Source organism: Oryx dammah, unplaced genomic scaffold (genome assembly GCF_014754425.2).
Source record: "Oryx dammah isolate SB20612 unplaced genomic scaffold, SCBI_Odam_1.1 HiC_scaffold_5, whole genome shotgun sequence".
Taxonomy (NCBI): domain Eukaryota; kingdom Metazoa; phylum Chordata; class Mammalia; order Artiodactyla; family Bovidae; genus Oryx; species Oryx dammah.
Window position 1 is genome coordinate 14,591,539 of NW_024070189.1, and position 19,783 is coordinate 14,611,321.

Sequence of the window (19,783 nt, forward strand, 5' to 3'; positions counted from 1 at the left end):
CATTTTTAAGGTAAATCTGATTTAAATGCCTATTAACAGCCCAGATGTACACTAAAATGGGCTGATGGTATAATTAGGGTTCTGTAGCTTTTGAGGATGATTCTCTGATCCTCCCAGATACCCCATGACTAAGCTGACTCCCTTTAGTATATTCCTTTCTTTTAGCTAGCTAATGTGGATTCTGCTCTCTGCAACTAAAACTCCAATAGTTGATATATATCTATCTGTAGAGGAGAAAGAGGTAAAGGAATAAGATTCACATTGTACGTTAAGGACTTCCCGGGTGGCTCAGATGGTAAAGAGTCTCCCTGCAATGCAGGAGACCCAGGTTCGATCCCTGGGTTAGGAAGATCCCCCAGAGAAGGGAATGGCGACCCAGTGCAATGTTCTATCTGTAGAGGAGAAGGAGGTAAAGGAATAATATTCATGTTGTGCACTGAAGCTATAATTAAATACCAGGTGAAATGTGTATAGGTACTAGTTCCCTGGTATCACTCTTCATTACTTCATTTCCTTAGTTATATTTGAATAGCCTCAAAGACAAGGACATCTTCTCATGAGAGTTTAGTATTTAAGAACATGAGCTCTGCTACCAGACTGCCTGATAGGAATCCTGGCTTTATCACTTTCTAGCTGTCTGACCTTGGGCAGGATATTTAACTTCTCTGTACCTCAGTTTCTTCATTGGTAAAATGTTCAAAGTGAAAACAATCATAAAGAGCTTGGCACCATCTTGGCAATATGATAAGACTGAATAAAGACTGCTATCCTTATTATCTTGATTTTAGCTTGTATCAAGATTGCTGGGAGAAATATCAATAACTTCAGATATGCAGATGACACCGCTCTTATGGCAGAAAGTGAAGAAGAACTAAAGAGCCTCTTGATTAAGGTGAAAGAGAAGAGTGAAAAGGCTGGCTTAAAGCTCAACATTCAAAAAACTAAGATCCTGGCATCCGGTCCCATCACTTCATGGCAAATAGATGGGGAAACAGTGGAAACACTGACAGACTTTATTTTCTTGGGCTCCAAAATCACTGCAGATGGTGACTGCAGCCATGAAATTAAAAAATACTTGTTCCTTGGGAAAAAAGCTATGACAAACCTAGATAGCATATTAAAAAGCAGAGACATTACTTTGCCAACAGATGTCCATATAGTCAAAGCTATGGTTTTCCAGTAGTCATGTATGGATGTGACAGATGGACCAGAAAGAAAGCTGAGTGTTTAAGAACTGATGCTTTTGAACAATGGTGTTGGAGAAGACTCTTGAGAGTCTCTTGGACTGCAAGGAGATCCAACCAGTCCATCCTAAAGGAAATCAGTCTTGAATATTCATTGGAAGGACTGACGCTGAAGCTGAAATTCCAATACTTTGGTCATCTGATGTGAAGAGCCGACTCATTGGAAAAGACCCTGATGCTGGGAAAGATTGAAGGCAGGAGGAGAAGTGGGTGACAGAAGATGAGATGGTTGGATGGCATCACTGACTCAATGGACATGAGTTTGAGCCAGCTCCAGGAGCTGGTGAAGGACAGGGAAGCCTGGCGTGCTGCAGTCCATGGGGTTGCAAAGAGTTGGACACGACTGAGCGACTGAACAACAACAATTCTTATTATCACATGCTAACTCTAGAGAACTTGCTATAATGACAGTGATGAATAGCCAGTGTAAAAAAAAGGAGTTGTACAGTGAATGGGAAACATCTCAAATCCTGCAGTATCTTAGGACATGATGAAGCACACTTTTCTCACCCTCTGAACTTTGAGGCTTTCCCTGAAGTTCTTTTTCCTGCTCATTGGCAGTGGAGCAATGGTGAATGCAGAATCTGTCAACTTACTTTGACATCCTTAACCTTACACAACTCACTCCAGTCATACAGCTCCATTTACATACCCTCCTCCCCAAATCTCTTCTACATCTGATTTCACATGGAGATCATTACAGGCAGAGTGTTTATGCAAGTCTCCATGGTGACAATCCATTCTCTGGTCTCCACGGTGACATGTGCAAATAACTCATAACCTCTCCAATTCATTCTGTTTATCTGAACCGTCTACTGATTGTTATCAGCCTAAGCCATGTATAACAACACAAACTTATGTCTTTCTAGGAACAAAAAGGGAGAGAATAAAGTAAAATAATATTTAGGGCGTGTCTCATATGGGAATAATCCTCTAAAAGAGCATATGGGGAAACTAAAACTCTAAATTTTATTTCATCCTTTAAATATACTGAGAATGCATAAATAGCACTTACAATTATTTACAAATTGTCTTCAGTGGTAGGACAATTATAATCTCAGTAGAAACAAAGATGGGTGGGACAAACATCACCGAGTCAGTAATCAGAAGACCTGAAATTGAGACCTAATCTTAGACTGACCAACCATTCCACAATCAAGGGCGCTTCCCAGCACAGGAGACTTTAGTGCTAAAATCAGGCCAGCTCTAAGTGTCCTTCTTTTCTTCACTGTTATGGGGGTGCTGGAGAGAACCACTGCTGTAGTTCCTTCCAGACTGAATGTTTTGTGATTGTACAAAATAGAGCTGGATATTTTTCCTCTAGGACCACCCAAGTTCAGTGTGAGCGTGGTAGATGGTACTTTATTTCCCAATTATAAATGCATATTAGAAGTGAAAAGTGCAATTCTTTTAAAGCTGAGTGTGCTTAGGTACAATAGAGGTCAAGCAACTAGTCAAGTTGTAAACTATAGCAAACTGCTTTAAAACATATGCATTCTTCTCACTTGGGCTTGTCCCCTAACATTTCCACCAAATAAGGAAAATCTGTTTTGGGGATTAAGAGTGATTAACATTTATTTTTCAAAGCAACTGTGTATTTTTAGGGTACAGAGCCTGCCATTGCAAAATACCCTCAACCACCAGTAAGAAAGTCACTGGTGTGCAGGCTCAGCCTGAGAAATAAGATGGATGTTAAAAGGTGCAAGGTCAATATACCTCTTTGCCTCACAGCATGAGAGAACACATGTAAAAAGTAGAAATTATTCAGAAAGAATCTCTTTTATTTTCCCACAACTGGAAGGCTCACCATGTTATTCCAGACTGTGGAGATGGATGAGTCAAGCAGAGATGTTTTGAAGAGAATTAATGTATCAGTGTGCTTCCATTTCAGTTCACAGCATTGTACGTCCCTTGCAACCATTTCTATGTGAAGAAAAATTGTTGTTTTTGTAGAAGGACTATGAGCAAGATTTTTTCATTGCCCTGAAATGCATGTTTACCATGTCAGGAGCGGCTTCTTTCTTCACAGATAATTCTTTTGCAACTTGGTGACTTTGATGTGAAGACTTGCTCACCAGCAGTTTCATAATTGATAGGCTGGGTTGCCTAGCAGGTTTATCTGTCAGTCTCTAGCTGTCTATCTTGAAGAATGTTATTTATAAAACAACAGTTATATAGAGAAATATTAAAGGAAAAAGGACTTTTTAGTTATAAGGTTCTATCTTAGAAATCCTTTGGACTTATATCCATCTCTGTTTATTCCATGTTTCCTAAAACTCTCTAAAATTAATTTTACTGGTTTTTCCCCATTAGTATAAGATTAATCCATTGCTTATTCTCTTCTGCAGCAGGATGGAGTTCACTGTCACCTTGAACTTTTGATTACTCCTCATTCTTGCCCTTGAAGGGAGAGAACAAGGACACACAGACACTGAAGCTACGTGATGAGAACTGATCAATATTGGCAAAAAGAGTTTTGTTTGCATACATAAGTGCTGCTCACTCAAGGGTTCGAGAGCCCGGTTTAGTTTCCTTGCGCTGGAAAGAGGGACAGGTTTTGCTGGCCATGATCACAAGTGGCAGGGGAGAGAATGCAAAGGGAAAAAGAACTTCCTGGTGTCAACAGCCAGTGAATTCTGTATGGTTTGAAAGGCAATCTTTGTGGGATGAGAATTGAATATTTGAACCATCATCCAAACCCTTTGCATGCGTGCGATCACCTATGAATACATTTGAGTTCATTCTTGAATTATACCTCACGAACATGGAAGCGGGTGGCATTGCTGAACTGTAGTGCAGGGAGTGGCCACGTCAAGTGAAATAAGCCAGGACCTTTGTACTGCGGTAGACAAGTGATGGGCAGATTCAGCCTGAGCTGCTGGTGTACTCAGGGTATCCTTCCATGACAAGGAACATCAAGTGCTGAGATCTGCTGTGAGGATAATGGCTTAGCAGAAATCTAGAACTGTGCTTTGATGTGAAGGCTCATCAGTATGATTCCACAGAATGTTTCCTACAGAAGACACTGGCAGAGTGGGAAATATGGACTCTCATATCAGCCAATACAGATTTTAAAGAAGGTGGAATTAGTCCTTGGCAGATGGGAAGGATACAAGTGGAATGCTGGAACTGGTGGGAGGGCCTGTCACCATCAAATCTGGCCTCCCAGCCTCGCACCCTCCAGGACGGTGGAACACGAAGTGGGAAAGCAAGGTGTTTGTGGAGACTGTGGATTGAATGCCAAAGGGAGGAGCATAAACCACTGCTTGCACACATTTAGGAAGTACTCTAGGAAACAGACTGTCTCAAAGAACAGAGAGTGCAGGAAGATCGTGGTGAGACCTCAGGATCCCACTCTCTACCTAGTCCCAGGGGCAAAAGCGGAGAAGCAGGGTGCACACGGGACTGTCTGCTGTCTCCAAGGAGAGTCTGTGACAGAGATGTGATTGCCAACAGCAAACACCCAGCACCGCCCAGGAGAGATGAGACCTTCCAGTTTGTTCTCTCAAATTGGTTCAGAAGGTTCAGGAAAGGCTCTGATCCGGCGGGCGCAAGTGGCCAGAATCTGTGGGTTTAACTGCAGCATTGACAGGCTTTAGATCTTGGAGGCTTCTGCTCTGCTGCTTCCACAAATTCTGATGGGAGATATAAGAGGCAGGCTTTGAGTTCAGCTGGGATTTCCTCTCTCCTGCAGACCTCAGTACTGGATCATTCAGGGTCCAGTCAGAAAACAGACAGTCGAAAAGGGCATTATATACAGGTATTTGTTACACAGATGATGAAAGAGCTGAGAAGTCAAGCGGGATTCAGCGAGAAACCTACTGATTAGCAACTGGAGGAAGGCCCTCCCACCGCCAGATGCAGAGATGAGCGGGATGGTAATGCTGGGTCCCGGGAGCGGGGGCCACTGGACAGAAGCACCTAACATGTGCTAAACACTGCTTCAGATGCTGAGCATACAGCAGTAAATAAAAGAGATACGATTTCTGCCCTTGTGGAGTTTTCATTTTAGTGAGGGAAACAGATCATGAGCACACATTCTAATGAAACCACGGTTGTGAGCGCCATGCCCTTTGGGGAAGCCTTTCTGTGCCCGGTAACCAGGCTGGGCAGAAAAGGAAGAGAAGCCCAAGAGGCTGGCTATGAAGGGTTTAAGGCCTCAGGTGTGTCTGAGTTGATTTCAGAAAAAGTCCTGGTTTGTCCTTCTCTAGGCCCATCTGAAAAGACTGTGTGCTTCCCAAAGAAGCCCCGGGGTTAAAACTATCCCCTACATCCAACAGGCAGGGGGAGGAGAGCAAAATCAGCTGAGAAGAGTGGCTAAGAGATTGTATGGAATATCCTCTCTGCTCCATTGATCCTTCATGGCTTTCTCCCAGAATGTTAGGAATCGAGACATTTCTGTGTCTGGGGAGAGGGGCCGGCATGTGGAAATAACTGAAGGTATCAGCTGGTGAGTCAGTGATGCTGAGCCGGTAGCATCACCAACTCAATGGACATGAGTTTGAGCAAGCTCCAGGAGTTGGTGATGGACAGAGAGGCCTGGTGTGCTACAGTCCACGGGGTCGAGGAGAGTCGGACACAACTGAGCCATGGAACTGAACTGAACTGATCAGCTGGTGAGCTCACTGGCCAGGAGGGTTTGCGGCAGACAGGCACTATGGCTCTGGAGCTGGGAGCCACAGCATGGATCACCAAGCTCCAAAGCTACTGGTCATCAGAGCTAGGCCTCCAAGCATCAGCAGTGCAACCAAAAGCAGAGAAAAGAGACATGTGGGCAAGGGGGAAACCATGAGGGTTCAACCACAACGTGCTGCTGCTGCTGCTAAGTCACTTCAGTCGTGTCCGACTCTGTGCGACCCCACAGACGGCAGCCCACCAGGCTCCGCTGTCCTTGGGATTCTCCAGGCAAGAACACTGGAGTGGGTTGCCATTTCCTTCTCCAATGCATGAAAGTAAAAAGTGAAAGTGAAGTCGCTCAGTCGTGTCCAACTGTTAATGACCCCATGGACTGCAGCCCACCAGGCTCCTCCGTCCATGGGATTTTCCAGGCAAGAGTACCAGAGTGGGGTGCCATTGCCTTCTCTGCCACGACGTGCTAACCTGACTCAATTCTGAAAGTCATAGTGTCTTCAGAAGCAGAGGACCCAGAGAAGAGAATGCCCTGAGAGGCAGACTTCACACCATCCTCTATTCCAAGAGGAGACACTAGCCATCTTTACAAGGCACTATCCTGAAAAAGAAGAGAGAGAGACTGCTTTGGGTTAGAAAAGATTTTTTTTAAATTATGAATATTTTGAAACTTGAAAAATGGAATAGTATAATAAATTCCATATATAAATTATTCATATTATAGTTTTGTCATTCTTGTTTCCTTAATAACTCAATAAAAAAATTTTACAGCAAATCCTCATGCCATTTTGCTTCTATGGACTTCAGTAGGCATATCAAGAAATACAGTTTCTAACATTACTTCTATGTTATCATCACACTTAGGCAATTAACAACCATTTCATGAATTATCTAATATGCTGCTGCTGCTGCTAAGTCATGTCAGTCATGTCTGACTCTGTGCGACCCCATAGATGGCAGCCCCCCAGGCTCCGCCGTCCCTGGGATTCTCCAGGCAAGAACACTGGAGTGGGTTGCCATTGCCTTCTCCTATCTAATATGCAGTCCATTTTAAATGTCTCTGATTGTTTCACATTGCCTTTTTCTGTTGGCTTGTTTGAATTGAGGTTTAATCAAGGGTGACATGTTATGTTTGGTTGTTAATGTCTCTTTAAGTGTCTCTTAATTTAGAGCAGCTCCCTTGCAATCATCAGAGCAAGAATATAAGAAAACAAGATCAATTGGAAAAAACAAATCATTATCCTATTTTGCTCACATGAGTCTGAGAGTGTATATTTTGACCCCACAACAAGAAGAAGCATTAATAGTCATGTAGAATCTCATGCAACTGGAAGGTACCTTTAGGAAATCTTCCTGGGTAAATTATATTAAAAAGCAGCAAGAATGTACTAGAGCAAAGGCTCTTATTCAGAAAATATTTTTCTGCGCTATTACAAAGGCCACTGGACGAACATCCTTCCTCAATTTCTTCCTTGCCATCTTGTAAATCCTGCAAGACTCATTATAAGCAGCACCTACTCTGACTCACAGACTATTAAAGCTTATTGAGAAATAACCTGGACTTCCCAGAAGACTAATTTACGTCAGCAAGCAAAAGGATAATCACAGCCATAAATCTTAAACCGATCCAAGAGTATAGCTGGTTAAAAAAAATTCTGTAGTATTTTGTTACTTTAATCCAAAAGGCTTTGATTTTTCTTTCTTTAATAATCCACAATGTTTTAAAAGCCACCCAGTTTTATTGCTGTTCCTTTCCTGCTACTGTGCAGTGTAACATCAAATAAGTTATGGCCAAAAGGCCAAAGTTCATTGTTAGCTTCTCTCTTGGTTTTACAGGCTGTTGTGAAACCAGAGAATAAATAGTTGGAAGGAAAACAGAATTTAGACAATGGTACACATAAGTATAGAGAAACTCTCACACAATCAAGTATTACCAATCTTCATTTGTGTGAATTCCCATTTTCAGAAATTGAAGCCATTCTCTCTTATCGGTTTATTGGTTAATTGCTTCAAAAGTGCCTCTGGGAATAATTCCTAAAAATGGTGATTAAAACAAGCTCCTGAAATGCAGATGCTTCCCACTGCCAACCCAGCTCATTCCTCTCTGTGTTCATGTTAATATTTCTCTGGCCAGCGTCTGGTCAAAGACAGATTATTTATAGCAGAAACACCAGAGCTCAAAGCATCCTGCTTACCTTGTGTTGTCAAGGTAACAACTTAAGATCCTTTCCCACTTCTGCTGAAAGGTCAGATCTCTGATGATATGAGTCACAGAGCTCAGGGGGATTGTTAAAATTGAGATAGCACTTTGTCTAAGCCAAATTAAAAATAAGGCTTTATAAACATCCAGACCGTTTTAAATTGGATTGAAACCACTAGGTGGTTTATAGTACGTAATTAACCCTGCCACCTCCCTGGTTGGGCTCTGGGAGGTGTGGCTCAACCTCCTGGCCACTTTCTTCCGAGGACAGCAGCGCTCTCAGCTACTTACTGACTCTGCTAATTGCAAACAGAACTGCTAATTCTCATTTTCATGAGACATGACAGAGACTTCTAAAAATGTTTTTTTCCTTTAAATTTCACATTTAGAAACTTCGAAAACTACAGTGGGGAAGGAGATTTTGGAGCTAACTTTGAAAGGGAATCGGAGACCAACACAATAGGAGGTAAGAGCAACTTGAAGCGTTATCTATGAACTAAATTCTCAGAACAACTTTCTAAGGTAGAAAATATTAATCTCAAATCCTTTTCTTCTTCTTCTTTTTTTTTTTTTAATAAATAAGGATAGTGAGGTGGAGATTGAGTAAGTAACTTAGCCCAGGTCATAGGAAAACTTCAGGGAGAATTTGCTCCCAACAGTTGACTTGATGTCTACACTCTCACAACTTGGCCAGAATTCCTTTTAACAAACTCATCTCTCGAACTGAGTTACAGGAAAGCCCTAAGGTGGCGTTCTGCTCAGGAGGGACCCAGGCGAACTGTGCGCTTGTGCTCTCTTGGGATCCTCCAACGCCCACATACCTCCTCCAGCATAGGGCCCCCACTTTCACCCTGCAGTGCCCAACAGGAGGTTATCAATTTAAGAAGTAATAAATCAGGGATATAAGTAGTTGAGTACCTCAGTCCAACCTTGTCCAAAATAAAGTTTTGAAAATTTAAGTGCGTAGTGTTAGGGACTTTGTGCAAGGGACTGACTCCTTTGATCTGACCATTAAGCAATGAACATGAAAGGGAGCAGACTTTTTCGAAAGATAAATAATCTTGAGCAAAAACAAGATTTACAATACCTGCTATGTACTGTGTGTACATGTTTTTTTCCCACAATTAACTGAAGTAGCAGTTTGTTCCTGACAGTAAACTTTGTGTCAGAGGCTTACAAAAGACAGGCTGAGGGGTATAGGGCATCTTCCAGAACCCTCACAGAGGAAAATAACCACAGACCCTTCCCTTCCTCCCTAAAGTCAGTTTAACCACTGTTTTCCACAGCATCTCCAGACTCTAATATTCAAAGAGAGATCGAGAGCACCAAGGCGTTTTAGCTAAATCGATTTTTCTGACCCTCCCCTATAGCTACACGACAGAGGTTTGTTCAGATTTATAAAAGATCATTTGGATCCTAGGAACATCTGACTCATGTGTGTTTGAGATCTGCATAACTACAGATAAGATTTGACTCGGTGCACCAGTTTCATACATCAAAGAAATAATTGCTACCGAGTGGAGGATTATTACACAGATTCGGATGAGCCACCGCAGAAGTCACATTGCCCCTCAAGCGTAGCATCTATAATTAGTTAAAGCCTGATGGAACAAAGCGGGGACGAATGAACACTTACTTAGCTTGTCGTGTGCTCCGCCTCCCCCAACCACGCCCCCCGCCCCCCAGCCTGGCGGACTCCTCTCCATCCTCTGCTCAAGCCTCCCCTCAGAGAGCGCGAGCTGGAGCGCTCAGCACAGCGTAGGAGCATCTGGTCTCCTGCCCCAGACTCTGCCCCGCATCCACCTGACACTTTCAGGGCCCTCACCACAATTTGCAGTGAGGGATTTTTTTGTTTGTCTATGTTCTGCCTACTCAATAGCTTGCAGGTTTTTGTGAAGGCAGAGGCCACATCCACGCTAACAGCAGCATTCAGGATTTGACTCCTGGCCAGAAGCCCGCGTTGTAATTTTTTTCAGGCCCAACCACAGGCCTTTACCAAGGCTCTGCCTGAAAGTCTGATGGAGAAAGTCTGCCCTCCTCACATCAGACTCACATCATCAGTCATGGACCCAGCCTTCCTGCCCCTACCGCTGACTGGTCACTCTTACAGGTATTTATATTTACAGCCAAGGGATCTTTACGTGGGGGTCTCTTTATCAAGATCCTTAAGTAGAGGCCTTGTTAGGTGCCTCTGGGAGCTGGGAGTAGGGTTGGGGGCGGCGGGAGGCAGGGTAGATGCTGGAGAAATGAAAATCTGAGGACATTTTCTCCACTCTGCTCAGTACTCGGTGCTTTTTCTCTTCCAGCTATTTCCTCTCCACCTTTACCCCTCTTCCACCCCATGGCTCTGGGGTCCGTAACATGGCAGGAGTCTTTTGACCAGGACTCTTGATAGTGAGACAATTCCCCAAGTCTGGGCTGACCCATCTAACCCTAGCCAGTGTCCTTCTCTGGGGAAAGTGGAATGATGCAGGACTGTGCTTTCTCTACTATAACCTCATGCTAATATTATCACAAGAAGTGGTTAAAGGCTAGACCGTTTCATTTTGACTTGTCTTAATCAGCTACTCAGATGTTGGTGGCTCAGTTCAGCTCTCAACAAACATACAGTAGGTACTCAATAAATATTAAACAAAAGATTCAATGAGTGAATGAATGAATAATCTCTATAGGTATCACGTATTACATTAATTACTTTAGCAAATGCTTACAGAGTGACTAAAGTACTTAATGTAATACGTGATACCTATAGAGATCATTCATTCACTCATTGAATCTTTTGTTCTAAGCTCCTGGGATTCACACAAAGATTTCCTGCCATCAAAGACCTTACATTATATGCATTCTATCATTATCCCAGTTAATCCCCACAGTAACCCTGTCAGGTGAAAACTGAGAATTATAAAGGTTAAAATTTTGCTTAAGGTCATAAAATTGCAAGTAGCAGAACTGGAGTTGAAAAATCTCTTCCTTCGTGGCTATGGCCTTGTCTTCCCAAACCACCTGGGTAAGGACTAACTTCTCTCCTGACCTCAGGAGTCCACAATCTACAGTCATCACCCTATAACTGTAGCAGCTTCCACTTTGCTGGTGTCCATAGGACCAACAAGGCATATGCACCCAGAATCCTCCATTCCTGCCCCCTAGGAAGGCTTACTGGAGTCTTCTTAGCCAAAGAAATCTGAAAGGGGCACCTTCAGTGGTGGCCCACAGAGGCAGGGCAAGGAAAGAGGGAACCAAAGGACTGAGAGCCGGTTGTGGCTGTGCACTTTTCCTTTGTCGGTAGAATTCTAAACAACTCTTGGATGAAGGCTGAGAAGGAATGGAAGAAGACTTAACACTGCTCCCTTTCCTTAGTTCCATTACTACGACTGCCCACGATTCCAATCCTAAAAACCACAAAATGCTGCCCAGAACTTTTATTTATTCCTTTAGACTGGGTAATTTCATGACAAATGCAACCTTACAAAGATGAGAATTATTAACAAATGTCTTCAGAATTTGTTTGACAGTTTTTGAGAGAGTTAAACATACACTTCCCACATGATCTTGCAACTCTACTACCTGGAATTTACCCAAGAGAAATGAAAACACATCCACACAAAGACTTACATGCAAATGTTCATAGTGGAGGTGCCATAGTCAAAACCATGACACAACCCCAGTGTCTGTCAGCAGGTGAATGAACTGATGAGACGTATAGCCACGCAATGGCATTCTATGCTGCTGTAGTAAAGAACGAAATACCGATACAGGCAACAGCATGCGCGAGCCTCAAAAACTTCACGCCAACTGAAAGAAGCCAGACACAAGGGACTGTGTATTGTGAGATTTCGCTTATACGAAACTTCTAGAAAAAGGCAAAACTACAGAGAGGGAAAGCAGATCAGCGGTTGCCTGGGTTGGAAGTAGGAGCAGGTATCAACTCCGATTATCAAGGGGGAAGTTTTGAGGCAATGGAGCTGTTCTACAACTGGATTGTGGGGATGGCTGCACAATTACTTACAGTTACCAAAAGTTTACAGACTGCACACTTAGAATCGGTAAGATTTTATGGAGACATGACACCTCAATACAGCTCTTAAAAGAGGGAAGGGGCAGAAACTGTTTAGGCGTGGTCTTCCTTTAAGATTAAAACAAAAAAATATTAGACTAAGAAAACAGGAGTATCCTAAATGCAAACTCTATTCTTGGGATATGGTTTAATTTTAAAATCTGCTCATAGAAAGATTAATATTTGCTCAAACACAGCTTTCATCTGACATTTCAAGCTGGTCTCTGTGTGGGCTGAAATATGCAAGCACATTCATGTTACCCTGTTCTTGGAACTCTCTGGAGGACTTCCTGACAGGATCAGAGAATAAACTGCCACCACACACAGGGAACGAGGAAAGAGACAAACAGGAACTGTGCTGAACTGGATGTGCTGGTCCACTTCTAGAGCGGCTGATGGGGCCAGACTGAGTCGGGGAGGCGGGGGGTGAGGAGAGTGAGGGACTGTAAGCTGCTGAGCTCCTCTGTCCACGGGATTCTCCAGGCAAGAATACTGAAGTGGGTTACCCTGCCCTCTTCCAGGGGATCTTCCCTACCCAGGGATCAAACCCACATCTCTGGCGTCTCCTGCATTGGTAGGCGGATTCTTTACTGCTGCGTCCAGCGGGCGGCAGGGCTTTAATCTCTTCCCTAACACTGACCTGTTAAGAGGGCTTAGGGACAAAAGCCGCATAAGCGTGTGTCACAGGTCCTGCATGTGGATGATAGTCAACTGGTCCTCAAAGAAATCAGACTCTGGCCCAGGTGGCATTTTAATAAAAGCAGACAGCTGCCTCCTGCCTTGCGGGTCAGCCTCCCCACAGCCTTGAGACTCACTCCTCTCTCTGTGGGAAAGCCTGCTAGAGGCATATTGGCTGCAAAATGAGGTTTCTTTTCCTATTTTTTTCCCACCTTTTAAAAAACCAGCTTGAAGCTCATTAAGATTAGGAAAGTGAGTGAGACACTTGTGAAATATGAAAAGTGGGGTGCAAGGTGGGGGAAGAAAAGACAGATGCGGACATGTGTAAAAAGGTGGAATCAAAGGGTGGTCAGGGAGGGCAGGGGCCTTGTCATTTCGGCTGCGATGCTTGGGGCTTCTATTCCCTCAAGTGAGACTATCAGGAGGAGTCCACGTTTTTCAATAGACCAGCACGACATTAAGCAGATGGTTCCTGAACATTGGCACTCCAGACTGCAGGGTCTCTGCAGGTGGGTTTTATGCTGTGCTCTTTGGTTGCCAGAATATAAATCCCACATGAATTGTGCAGCAGCAGCAGGTTTCATGGGTAGCAAAGAGGATTATGTGCTCTGGGGAAGTGCTTTTCTCCCCCTTTCTTCTCTTTCCTTTAAAAAAATTTTTTTTTAAAATGGAAGCATTCAACTTCCCAGAGAGATGGAACCATGTCTTTACAGTCAAAGTGAAAGGGAGGTTTGAGGGAAAGCCATAATAACTCAGGTCAACAAGGACTGCCTTGGCCACCCCACCTCCTCCGTCACTTCCATCTCACATAAAAGAATATACAGTGAGCAAGTATTTCTAAGACAAAAAAGTAGAAAAATGGGCAAAGAATATAGACAGACAGCTCACAGACAAAATTATGTAAATTACAGTTAAGACATGAAAAGGCTTATTGCCCCTGCTAACTAGGGATACGCAGACCAAAGGAACAATGAGATACTAGTCTTCACATTTCAGATTGACAAAAATGAAAAGGTACAATAGTACACAGAAGGTAGGAAGCAGGCCCTTCAAAATATTGCCTGTAGAGATGTGAACTGCAGAAGGCTTTTGGTAAGACAACAGATAACTATTAAAAAAATTGTTTTTAATTGAAGGATAATTGCTTTACAGAATTTTGTGTTTTTCTGTCATACATCAACAAGAATTAGCCATAGGTACACCCATGTGTCCTCCCTCCCAGACCTCTCTCTCATCCCCCTCCCCATCCTATGCTTCAGCCTGTCACAGAGCCTCTGTTTGAGTTCCCTGAATCATACAGCAAATTCCCTTTGGCTATCTATTTTACATATGGCATTGTAAATTTCCATGTTACTCTCTCCATACATCTCCCTTTCTCCCTCCTCTCCTCCCACCATGTCCATAGCTAGAACATGGAAGCAGCCTAGACGCCCATCGACAGATGAATGGATAAAGAAGTTGTGGTACATATATACAATGGAATACTACTCAGCCATAAAAGGAACACATTTGAATCTGTTCTAAGGAGGTGGACAAAACTAGAGCCTATTCTACAGAGTGAAGTAAGTCAGAAAGAGAAATACAAATATCACATACTGACACATATATATGGAATCTAAAAAGATGGCACGGATGAACTTATTTTCAGGGCAGCAATGGAGAAACAGACATAGAGAACAGAACCAACTTTTAAAGTTAAAAAAGGACTCCCAAATTCCACTCTTGGTAACTTGTCCTACAGAAAAGAAAAGGCACCATGTTGGGAGGCAGGAAAACTGGAAACCCCAACCAGTCAATCAAAAAGGGATGAAGAATTATGAGGCATCTATATTATAAAGTGTCATGCAGGCAGCAAAAGGAATGAATTGGATTCATATTTATTAATCTGGGAAAATTTTTCATGATCTGTTCAATATAGAAACACTTCTAATTAATGTAATATAGTATATCTAATATTCAGTAGAAAAAATCTTTATTTCCCCCAAATAATATGAATAATTTTGGACAGATAATAATTTTGGACTTAGTATATAGATATAATTAGGTCATCTGGACCACCTTAAAAGGGAGGGGGAGACAGAAAGCTACATTTTTTGTCATACATTTTTGGATTACTCACTTGTAACAATGAACATGCATTACTTTTTAATTGAAACAAGGAAATTCATTTAGTTAATCTTTGTGCTTAGTCACTCAGTCATGTTTGATTCTTTGTGACCCCATGGACAATAGCCAGCCAGATTCCTTTCTCCATGGGAATTCTCCACACAAGAATACTGGAGTGGATTGCCATGCCCTCTCTAGAGGATCTTCCCAACCCAGGGATTGAACCCAGGTCTCCCGCATTGCATGTGGATTCTTTACCATCTGAGCCACCAGGGAAGCCCAAGAATACTGGAAGTGGGTAGCCTATCCTGTCTCCAGGGGATCTTCCCAACCCAGGAATTGAACCAGGGTCTCCTGCATTGCAAGCGGATTTTTCACCATCTGAGCTATCAGGCAAGCCCTAGTCAATCTTTAATTTGCTTTAATTTTAGTAGGGTCTTTGCTGAGGCCCTGCTAAATTTTGAACTGTATTTCTGCCACCAGTTGGCTTACAAAACAACTTCAAAAAAATGAACAAAGAGAATAAAACCAGAGAAAAATAAATGACCATTCATGTCAAGATACTCTGTCCCTTTGGAGACTGGAGAGCTATGTGGGCCAAGGCAAAAGGGTAGAACTCTATTTTCTTGTCGAGGAAGCAACAGAGCCAAGATCTTGAAGTATAGGATTTGTGTTATGGGTCCTGTGGGAAGACAAAAGTTAAATATACATGGTGGGATTATTAGATCAATCTTGCTAACTGTGTTTTTCCAAATCTTCCAAACCATTACTGACGGTTTTATCTTTAAAAATTACTGAAAGAGGTATATTAACATTTCCTACTCTGACAGTGAATTTGTTCATTTCTTTCTGAGTATTATGTAAATTGAGTGGTGGGTACAGGGGTCAGTTAATTGCTTTGTTGACCTTTACACCTCGCACAGCATTCATTGGTAATCACCTGACATGTATAGAAACAAACTCTCTTCTGGTTAAGTTTTGGCATTTTTATGACTATTATAAATTCAGTATTTTTATATACTTCTGGTAATTTAAACCTATTATGAATTATGTGATTACTGTTTTTATTCTTAGTAACACTTAGTAACATTGGACTGGAAGAAACACAAGCTGGAATCAAGATTGCCAGGAGAAATATCAATAACCTCAGATATGCAGATGACACCACCCTTATGGCAGAAAATGAAGAGGAACTAAAAAGCCTCTTGATGAAAGTGAAAGAGGAGAGTGAGAAAGTTGGCTTAAAGCTCAACATTCAGAAAATGAAGATCATGGCATCTGGTCCCATCACTTCATGGGAAATAGATGGGGAAACAGTGGAAACAGTGGCAGACTTTATTTTTTGGGGCTCCAAAATCACTGCAGATGGTGACTGCAGCCATGAAATTAAAAGATGCTTTCCTTGGAAGAAAAGTTATGATCAACCTAGATAGCATATTCAAAAGCAGAGACATTACTTTGCCGACTAAGATCCGTCTAGTCAAGGCTATGGTTTTTCCAGTGGTCATGTATGGATGTGAGAGTTGGACTGTGAAGAAAGCTGAGCGCTGAAGAATTGATGCTTTTGAACTGTGGTGTTGGAGAAGACTCTTGAGAGTCCCTTGGACTGCAAGGAGATCCAACCAGTCCATTCTGAAGGAGATCAGCCCCGGGATTTCTTTGGAAGGAATGATGCTAAAGCTGAAACTCCAGTACTTTGGCCACCTCATGTGAAGAGTTGACTCATTGGAAGAGAGTCTGATGCTGGGAGGGATTGGGGGCAGGAGGAGAAGGGGACGACAGAGGATGAGATGGCTGGATGGTATCACTGACTCGATGGATGTGAATCTGAGTGAACTCCTGGAGTTGGTGATGGACAGGGAGGCCTGGCATGCTGTGATTCATGGGGTCGCAAAGAGTCGGACATGACTAAGTGACTGAACTGATCTGAACACTTTATTACTTAAATTTTGTCAGATATTGATGTTGTTACACATGTTGTTTTGATTGGTATTTAACTGGGACGACAAGTTTATTCCTTTCCATGCCTATCTTTCATGTATGCCTCGTTAACTGTTTATAGATAACATTTTTTAAAATTCATATTTCTAATCTTTGTCTTTTAACTGAAACCAATGTTAGTTCACATACATTTATTGTGTTTACTGACATATTGATCTTGTTTTTACCATATTACCTTGTTTATATATTTGCCCCAAGGTTTCATATTTAATAACTTCTTTCCATGTTTGATACCTCTGTTGTCTGAACTTTGTCCTTTATCTGGATCAAGCCTCTCTGCATAAATTTTCCGGTTGACACCTCAATTCGGTTGACACTGCCTAACTTTCAGTTACAGCTTTCTTAACTTGATTCTATTTACACTTGGTACCACATCCTGCATCCCACTCCACCCCACTCCATATGGCCCTGGAACCTCAGGAGGATGATCAGATCCAGTACCTGTGGCTACAGCTTCTCTGGGAGGAGCTATTAGGCATTCTTGGCATCCAGGCTCTAATTATTGGATTTACCTTCATTTCTGTCTTCTGCAGTCAACAAAACTCTGACCATTGTTCCTTTAAAATCTATCTTTATTCCACCCCCTATTTCCATAACCACAATCGCAACCTGAGTTTAGGTTCTTAGTGCTTCCTAGTTATGTACTTAATAGCAACTACAGTGGGTCTGCTAGACACAGTATTTTCACCTTATGTCTATTGGCCATCATGCTCATCTTCCATTATCATGATCTGGTCATATCACTACTGCACTCAAAAGCTTTCTGTTGCTCTCCAAACAACTTAAATCTGCCCTCAATATAGAATTCCTAATCTACTATTTCACTCTATCTAATTACTCTCTAATTGATTTTATAGCATTAACCTAGATTATAATCTTTCATGGTAGGGAATTCCATCTTGTCTGTTTTTTTAGTTTTTCTCATCACCTTGATTTCTTACTCACCAGAATCTTGATCATACCTCAAAACTATATCAGACTCTGAGATCCTTGAGAGTTGACACTGATGTCTTCATAATTGTGTCTTATCATAACACAGGTGACAGGAACAGAGTAGTTACTCAAAGAAGATTTCCTTACACACTATTATGAATTGGTTGTCCCGCTGTGGGAACAGGACTGTCATTCTGACACCAGGCTCCTCTGTCCATGGGATTTTCTAGGCAAGAGTACTGGAGTGGGTTGCCATTTCCTTCTCCAGGGAATCTTCCCAACCCAGGGATCGAACCCAGGTCTCCTACATTGTAGACAGATGCTTTACTGTCTGAGCCACCAGAGAAGTCCCTAATATTTATATACCTAGTTCCAATATCTATCTGTAATAATACCTGGTAGACCTCTTAATTCAGGACTTTATGAAAGTACTTGTGGCCCATGGAATCTGTTGCCATTTCACAGGCAATATTCCCTTCTCTCATGTTAAGAGAATCTCTATTTTGTCTAGGTATTAAGAAGCACGGCATATAAGGAAGGCCATCCAGCCCCAGGGAACAAATCATGATGAGTCTAGACCAGGAATGGTCTATTCTCCTTATCAGTGATTAATTTTACCTTTAGGCATATGACTTTGTTTTGACCAATGAGATACAGCAGGATTGCTGAAAGATTCTCAGAAAAATTTCTAAGAAAAAAAGACACTTGAGGAGAAATGGGCTTTTCTGTCTTGGGGTGTAATTGTATATAGAAATGATGCCTGAAGCTGAAATCACCATCCTGTTACCATAAGGAGACAAGCTTCAAGAAGAAAATCAATATGCTCAAGATGAGAGCAGAAAGGTAGAAAGAGTCTGGGTTATGGATACAATTGGTCCTGGAACCAGCTACATCCATATTGGACAGTTTCTGCCAATTCTAGGCAAGTCTGGCTATAGCACAAAAACAAAATAGCTTAGACTATGAGAGCTCTCACTATTGGTTGAAACTATTGTAAATATATTTACTATACAGTTAACTTAAAGTAATTATATACCAGTGAAGTTGCCCAGTCATGTCTGACTCTTTGCGATCCCATGGACTGTAGCTTACCAGGCTCTTCCAGTGGAATTTTCCAGGCAAGAATACTGGAGTGGGTTGCCATTTCCTTCTCCAGGGGATCCTTCTGACTCAGGGATCCAACCCAGGTCTCCCGTATTGCAGGCAGATACTTTACCGTCTGAACCACCAGGGAAGCCCCCGAAGTAATTATATAAAGAAAACCATAATATCAATAAGGAAGTTGATGTTTCTTTTGATACTAATTTCACTCTAATTTTCCACCCTAAAAAAACTATTAATAGTTAAAAAGTTTAGCTTAAGAAGACTGTTTCTGGTTTCATTCTTTTCTTCTTGTTGTTCCCTGCTCTTTGTCCTTATTGGGAGTCTAATTTGCAGATAAAGACAAATCTCAGCCCCAACTCGTATGATTACTTGTATTTCATTTTAAATTCTAGACATTTTCCAAGTATGGATAAGGATATATCCTCAATACCTGCTGGAAACTACCCAGCACAAGCTACCATTACCCTTATATTGTGCTGCTACAAGGGAGCTGAGTATCCTCAAAGAAACTTGAGGCTCTGTTCTTAATCTCTTAGAAATGGGTCAGCCTGTTTGCTTGGCCTTGCTGTTCTTGGACTGTCCCTGATCCCGTCCTATTCTCCACCTCTATGCCTTGTGCTTAGCAGAAGTACAGACACCGATGAAGAGTTTAAAAAAAAAAAATTTAAAAAATTGAAATGTTTTGTATTTCAGCTCTTTTCTTGGTTACTTTCAGTGAATTTCCTCACTGCAAAGAAACATGGATCCTCTATTACTCCAGCGGAACATCATTAAACCTCCTCCCTGCCGTGTTTGAAGCCCAGTGTCTCTTAGTATGCACAGCACGGGGCTCGG